The following is a 7,343-nucleotide window of genomic DNA, read 5'->3' as shown; positions in this document are numbered from 1 at the left end:
AAGTGCGTGTTTCCAAAAATACAACAACACATAGACTTTCCAACAAGGGGAAATAACACACTGGACTTTGTTTACACCACCCAGAGAGGAGCTTACAAAGCTTTTCCCCTCCCCCACCTCGGCGCCTCAGACCATATCACTGTCATGCTAATGCCTGCTTACAGACCGCTCGTTAAAGTGACCAAACCGGTTCGTAAGCGGATACAAGTGTGGCCAGAGGGGTCTTCAGAGGCTCTACAGGACTGCTTTAATACTACAGACTGGAACATGTTTAAGCAGGCTGCCACCTACAACAACACCACTGACCTCCAGGAGTACGCAGAGACTGTTACTGCCTACATCAACAAGTGTATTGAGGATGTAACAGTCACGAAAACCATAACTGTCCGGGCCAATCAAAAACCATGGATGACAGGAGAGGTCTACAGGCTGCTGAAAGCTCGGAATGTTGCCTTCAGAGTTGGAGACGAGGCAAGCCTGAGGACAGCTAGGGCCAACCTTTCCCGTGGCATCAGAGAGGCTAAGAGACAGTACTCCAGGAAAATATCTCATCACTTCAAAGACAGCAGAGACTCACGGAGCCTGTGGCGGGGCATTCAGACCATCACAGATTACAAGCCCCCACCACAGACCTGTGATAGCACTATCCCCCTGCTGAACGAGCTGAACACTTTCTTTGCTCGCTTTGAAGTCCAAAACAGCACCACTGCACAGAAGACCCCACCCCCTCCTGGTGACCAGGTGATGACTCTGTCACCGGACAGCGTGAGGAGATCCCTCAGCAGGATCAATGCACGTAAAGCTCCGGGTCCTGACAACATTCCTGGTCGTGTACTGAGAGACTGTGCAGTGGAACTCACTGATGTCTTCACAGACATCTTCAACATATCACTCATCCAGGCTGTCGTCCCCACATGTTTTAAAGCCACCACAATCATTCCGGTTCCAAAAAAGTCATCTCCCTCCTGCTTTAATGACTACCGTCCTGTTGCACTTACTCCCATCCTGATGAAGTGCTTCGAACGACTAGTCATGCAACACATCAAGACTGTCCTGCCCCCCTCCCTGGATCCCTTCCAGTTTGCCTATCGGCCCAACCGCTCAACCGATGATGCCATCTCCACTGCACTCCACTCGGCACTCACACACCTGGACAAAAATGACTCATATGTTCGAATGCTGTTCATAGATTTCAGTTCAGCATTCAACACCATAATCCCCCAACAGCTCATTCAAAAACTGGTCCAGCTGGGGCTCAACACCTCACTGTGCAACTGGCTGTTGGATTTCCTCACCGGAAGACCTCAAGCAGTACGGGTTGGCAGTAATACATCCAGCACCATCATTTTAAACACGGGGGCCCCGCAGGGATGTGTGCTGAGCCCCCTCCTCTTCACTCTGCTGACCCATGACTGCACTCCATCATACAGCTCCAACCTCTTCATCAAGTTTGCGGACGACACAACGGTGGTGGGTCTCATTAGCAACAGGGATGAGACCGACTACAGAAGTGAGGTGAGACGCCTGGCCACGTGGTGTGCTGACAACAATCTCTCTCTGAACGTGGAGAAGACGAAGGAGATTGTTGTGGACTTCAGGAGAATGCACACCCAACATGCTCCTCTGACCATTGACGGAGCGTCTGTGGAGAGAGTGAGCAGCACCAAGTTCTTGGGTGTGCACATCACAGAGGATCTCTCCTGGACGTACAACACCACAGCACTGGCCAAGAAATCACAGCAGCGTCTCTTCTTTCTCCGCAAACTAAGAAGAGCAGGAGCACCAGCCCCCATCATGTACACTTTCTACAGAGGCACCATCGAGAGCATCCTGTCGAGCTGCATCACTGTGTGGTTTGGAGCCTGCAATGCGTCCTGTCATAGAACCCTCCAACGCATAGTGAGAGCTGCAGAGAGGATCATTGGTGTCTCTCTCCCCTCCCTCCAGGACATTTACAGCACCCGTCTCACTAAAAAAGCCCTTTGCATAGCGGCTGATCCCACACACCCAATGCAAAGCTTCTTCAAGCTGCTGCCGTCGGGGAGGAGACTGCGGAGTCTCCAGGCCAGGACCAGCAGGCTGAAGGACAGCTTCATCCATCAGGCTGTCAGGAAGCTTAACTCCCTCCCGATTCTGCCCCCTCTCCCCTCTCTCCTCCACGGTCTCACTGAACTCTGTCACACACACACAAACACGCACACTCTCTGACTCACTCACTGGCCTGCACCAGTTACCAGTCACTTTGTGGAGCATTGGACTGCCATTACCTCATAAGACTTTGTTGTTACACTTTCTCTTACCGTACACTACTAAATCTCCATTTGCACTATTTGCCTATTTGCACTACTCTGCCTGGTTTACACTCAATGTCACTTACCCATTATATTGTATATTATACAGCTTTCTTGTTATATGTAAAATTGTATTTATTTAAATTTTTACTTTTTAATTATTTTACTTGCATTTTTTAATCACTTTTATATTTAAATATATTTAAATGTTCATTTGCTATTTATCTAGGGATTGAAGAGTAACGCAATTTCTATTCTCCGTATGTCCTGTACATGTGGCAGAATCGACAAATAAAGTTGACTTTGACTTTGACTTGATCTGGAACTCTTCTTGTTTACACTCGTAATAACACAAACACTAAATCCTGCTTCTCTGTGCTGTTGTGTAGCAGTGTGTACACCTGAGACTGTCACCTGTCTGTCTGTCCTGCACTCTCTCTCTGTTTCTTTCTCTCTGATTGTGGAATAAAAGTATGAACATGTGTTTATAAGTTACACTTGTGTTTGAATCCTGCAGCTTATCACACATTTGATTTCCATGTGTGACGACTGCAAGTGTCCAGAGTGAGGACAGACTGAGGGACACACTGCTGCACATCATCTGTGAGGCTTTGCGCCCCTGATGATCCACCAGGACAAACTCAGCAGTGTGTGAGGAAGAGGAGGAGGAAGAGCCAGCAGCAGCTGACAGATGGAGAGAATAGACAGACTGTTCCCTGTTTGTGAAGGACTGCTAGGAAAGTTTAACATAACTGTCTGTGCTGAATCAGTCTTATTAGGTAATGTTCAAATAATGTTATCATCCCAGTGTTTCCAGTGTGGGAGAAAGTACTCAGAGTACTCAGGGCCTTCAAGTTACACACTATGAAAGGCAGCAACAAGTTTAATGTTCAGAAACCTAAAGTTTGTATCAGCAGCAGAATGGAGCTAAAATAAATGTTTGTTTCAGTTCTATGAAGCTTTGAGTATTTTGGATCAGTAGCTGCTGTGTTTGTTGCATCATGTTGCTGTAATTGTTTATATGCTTTATATATTCTGAGCTAAGTTGATCTATAGTGTTACATCATATTCTATAAGGATGTTATGTGTTTGTAGACTTTCTGCCCAGTTTGACCCATTTAGCAGACGTCAGCCTGTTTAAGGCTCTGATATCTATTCTGTGTGACTTACAGCAGTTATGACATGGTCTGATTTTCTCACCCAATAAAGGAATATTTCATATATCAGTCTACTCTTCATTCTATCAGACACAGTTATCACAGCTCCTACATTTTGTTTTTACACATGTATGTAAACATTGAGCCAAATTTAGTAATGCCAACATATTGGCATTACTGTGGTCGGCATGAAGCTGGACACTCTGGTGACAGTGGCAGAGAAAAGGACATTAAAGAAACTGATGGACATTATGAACAATGCTGGGCATCCTCTGCACACGGCCATAAACAATCAGAAGAGTCTGTTCAGTGACAGGTTGCTTCTCCCCAAGACAAGAACTAACAGACTTAAAAACTCCTTTGTCCCACACGCCATCAAACTGTTTAACTCCTCTCTGGAGGGGAGAGGGAGGGGAAACAGGAGGACAAAGGAGGGGGGAACAACTAAGCTGTAGTGCCTCTTCACCTCACTGTACAATACCTTGTGCAATACTTTTTGTAAATAGTCAACAGTGCAATAGACTCAATACTTGAAATGTGCAATTCACTTGTATTTTTATTCCTATTTATTCTATTTATCCCCTTTGTATATTTTATTTATATTTGTCTCTGTATTTATATATATGTGTGTGTGTGTGTGTGTGTGTGTGTGTGTGTGTGTGTGTGTGTGTATATATATAACAATTCTGTAACTGTAACTTCGGTCGTTGCTGTGCTTTTTGGAAGTCGAATTTCCCAGAGGAACCCACCCGAGGGATTAATAAAGTTCTATCTTATCTTATCTTATCTTATATTAAAAGAACAATATTTGTCTCTTATATATAACACATCTGTATGTACACTGTCACAGATACTTGAGTGTCTTTGAGTGAAGATTTAAGGTGACAGGAAATATAAATAACTGCAACTTGAATCTTTACTGAAGCTCAGTGTTTGACACGGAGTTCAAACTCACTGCTGTAATAACTAATAATGATTAATATAATATTGTCCGTATTATATTTACATTACCAAAGTGATATGACTTTAGTCTCATTAACAACATTAGCGAATTATTATTTACCAGCTAATCTTAAATGACTGTTCAGCACAGAAATGAAGCCCAACAATCATGTTTTACAGTCCTGTGGTCTCAGCCTCAGATACTTATCAAATCACACAAAGCTCGTGTAGAAACAAACAAACAAATGAACAAAATATGTTCTCCTTCATTTCTGTCAACCACACGTTTCCAGCTATCATGGTTGCTAGGCAACCTGGGAAGCGCAACGGAGGCTAGACCGTCCCATTTCACAAGCCTCACACTTAGCGGTCTTTGAGTACGCGGACCTTGAGGCTGCGTACTTTAAGGCTGCAGACCCTGAATTGGGATACAGCCAGTGTCTGGCTCAGATGCTGGCAGTTCTCGCTGCAGTCTGCCGGTAGCGTCTCCTTTCAGGCCAGGATAGACGAACGTCACCGAGCAGTGACTCAGTTTGTGGTCAAAGGCTTGCACCCGTTTGCCACAGCAGATGATTTTCAGTAAGTGAATGTGTTTAATTGTAGGCAGGGACATTACTGGATATTCTTGTGTAATTGCTACAGAATAATTCATGTTATACTTTGTTATTGCTACAGAAGAATATTTATTTTATTATTTTACATTTACAATGTGGACTGGGGACCCTGTGACGCCCCATTGAAGAGCCGTAGGCTGGATCTCTTAAGATCTCACTGTTGGGTTTCTAAGGCCATGTTACTCCTAAATTTCTATCTTGTTCAAAGAGAAGATATAAAACAAAGTTCTAAGCTAATCGACCTTAGTGTTCTCCTTTTTTAAAAAGAATCGATAAGAGAATCGAATCGTTAAACAGAATCAAAAATGGAATCGGAATCGTGAAAATCTTATCAATACCCATCCCTAGTGATCACTGATATCCATAGAAACCTGAATTTTCTAAATAAATAAATACATTTGAGCCTTCACGAGTAGCCTAATTTCAGAATGTTTTATGGTCAAGACCAAAAAATAAAATTTTTCAAGTCCAGTCCAGTGCAGCTACAGACAAGGTCGATAGAACTGCAGCAAGCACTGGGCAATTACCGTATTTTTGCGTATAAGGCGCACTGAAACAAAACAGTCTGATAAGTCAAACTTTACTCAGCTCATTCTTCTTGCTTCCTCCACTTTCGTACCATTGATTCATTAATGTTGAATTCTCTGGCAGCTGCTCTATTCCCATGGTGTTGCAGTATATTACTGACTTACCTCGTATTGTGGATGGATTATCTCAGTCAATCTCCTGACTGAAGTTTGGTCCGTTTACAGCATCCTGCCATGTGATTGTATTTGTCCCTAACCATCAGGAACCCTCACGTTAACTTTTATCAAGTGGAAAAAAGTTAGCGTTCATCCTCCAGCTTCACTGTGATTATGTTATGCTAACATAGCTGTGTAGCTAGCCACCACGTAGCACATCATTATATACCAGCTAGCACAACTTCCAAGCACAACTAGAATTCATACATAAGGCGCACTGTCAATTTTTGAGAAAATTAAAGGATTTTAAGTGCGCCTTATAGTGCGAAAAATACAGTAACTTCATGCAAGCGTACAGTCTAAAGGGGAAACAAAGGTTATGGTGACACAGGGCGACTGTGGATCAGGTGTGTGTGTGTGTGTGTGTGTGTGTGTGTGTGTGTGTGTGTGTGTGTGTGTTTTTGCAGAGAACTCAGGACTAACTAACCACTCAAATGTACACAAAATATTCCTCAATAACTGATACTGAAAATGTAACTAATGTAACTAAGATTCGCACTAAAATCTGAAAAGTTCAAATATTATGTGAGAGATTTAGAGACAGGCAGAACAGAGTGCGTATCGGTGTGTGGGAGGATGAGTACCACAAAATGATTTTGTTGCATTATCCATATTCGTTTGTATGGGCAGTAGCAAAGAGTTCTACTAACCATTTTGGTAGAAAATACTCTACTCTGTGTAGAATCAGGTGAGCAGGTAATTAAAAATGCAATCTTTCTATCAGCAGAAACATCAGCAAACACTGCCCGAGTGCAGTTTGTGTGTGTGTGTCACTAGCTGTATTTCCAGGGAGAGAAAAATTTGCAAGATAACTTTACTCAAAGATGTTTGAAGTAAATGCCAACTTTATACTGTCTAGTACAGTCATTCTCAAACAGGCCACGGGAAGTCTAAGATTTTTTTTTAAAGATAACATAATTATATATGTCACGGGCAGTGTTGCCAACTTAGTGACTTTGTCGCTATATTTAGCGAGTTTTCAGACCCCCTTAGCGACTTTTTTTCTAAAAAGCGACTAGCAACAAATCTGGCAACTTTTTCTGGTGTTATTGGAGACTTATTTATGATGACTTTTTGACATGAAAGCGTCTATCGCTCTTTCGGTGCATACATGCGATAGAAGTGACCAGAGAGTCAGGTTTACATGTAGAGTCAATGAAGGAGCACAATGAAGCACAGCTGCAGGTCCTGCGACAAATCAGAAGCAGATTTGCATCGCGAAAAGGCTTTTCTGCCTTATTCGCGCAAACAATTAGCGCAACTGTTATGGCCCTGTCCATAATCTGTTTTGGTGGCTGTTGTTGTCTGTGCCTTTAAGTCTTTGCAGGTCCCGGAGTGGATGAGCTGACGGCTGCTGATTGGTCCCCTGGCCATGTGATCTTCTTCAAATCCCTCACCAGCAGTTGTCCTGGGGCAGCCACTGACAGCAGCAGCAGACCTGACCCTGGCCTCCAAAACCTGAGACTTTTGTGCCTGTGATTTTTGCGGCTTTTCTGAGTTTTGTATATAGTGTGTACATTAGTTTTCATTGTAAATAGCACATTGTAAATAGCACTGCAACAGAAGGGGTGAGCTGCCTTATTGTTTTTCCTTGCA

The sequence above is a fragment of the Aulonocara sp. 'chitande type north' Nkhata Bay genome, linkage group LG5 (assembly GCF_057382095.1).
Source record: "Aulonocara sp. 'chitande type north' Nkhata Bay isolate Kocher_YH1m ecotype deep benthic linkage group LG5, A_spYH_male_GT1.1, whole genome shotgun sequence".
NCBI lineage: Eukaryota > Metazoa > Chordata > Actinopteri > Cichliformes > Cichlidae > Aulonocara > Aulonocara sp. 'chitande type north' Nkhata Bay.
Note: the sequence above shows the minus strand (reverse complement) of the source record.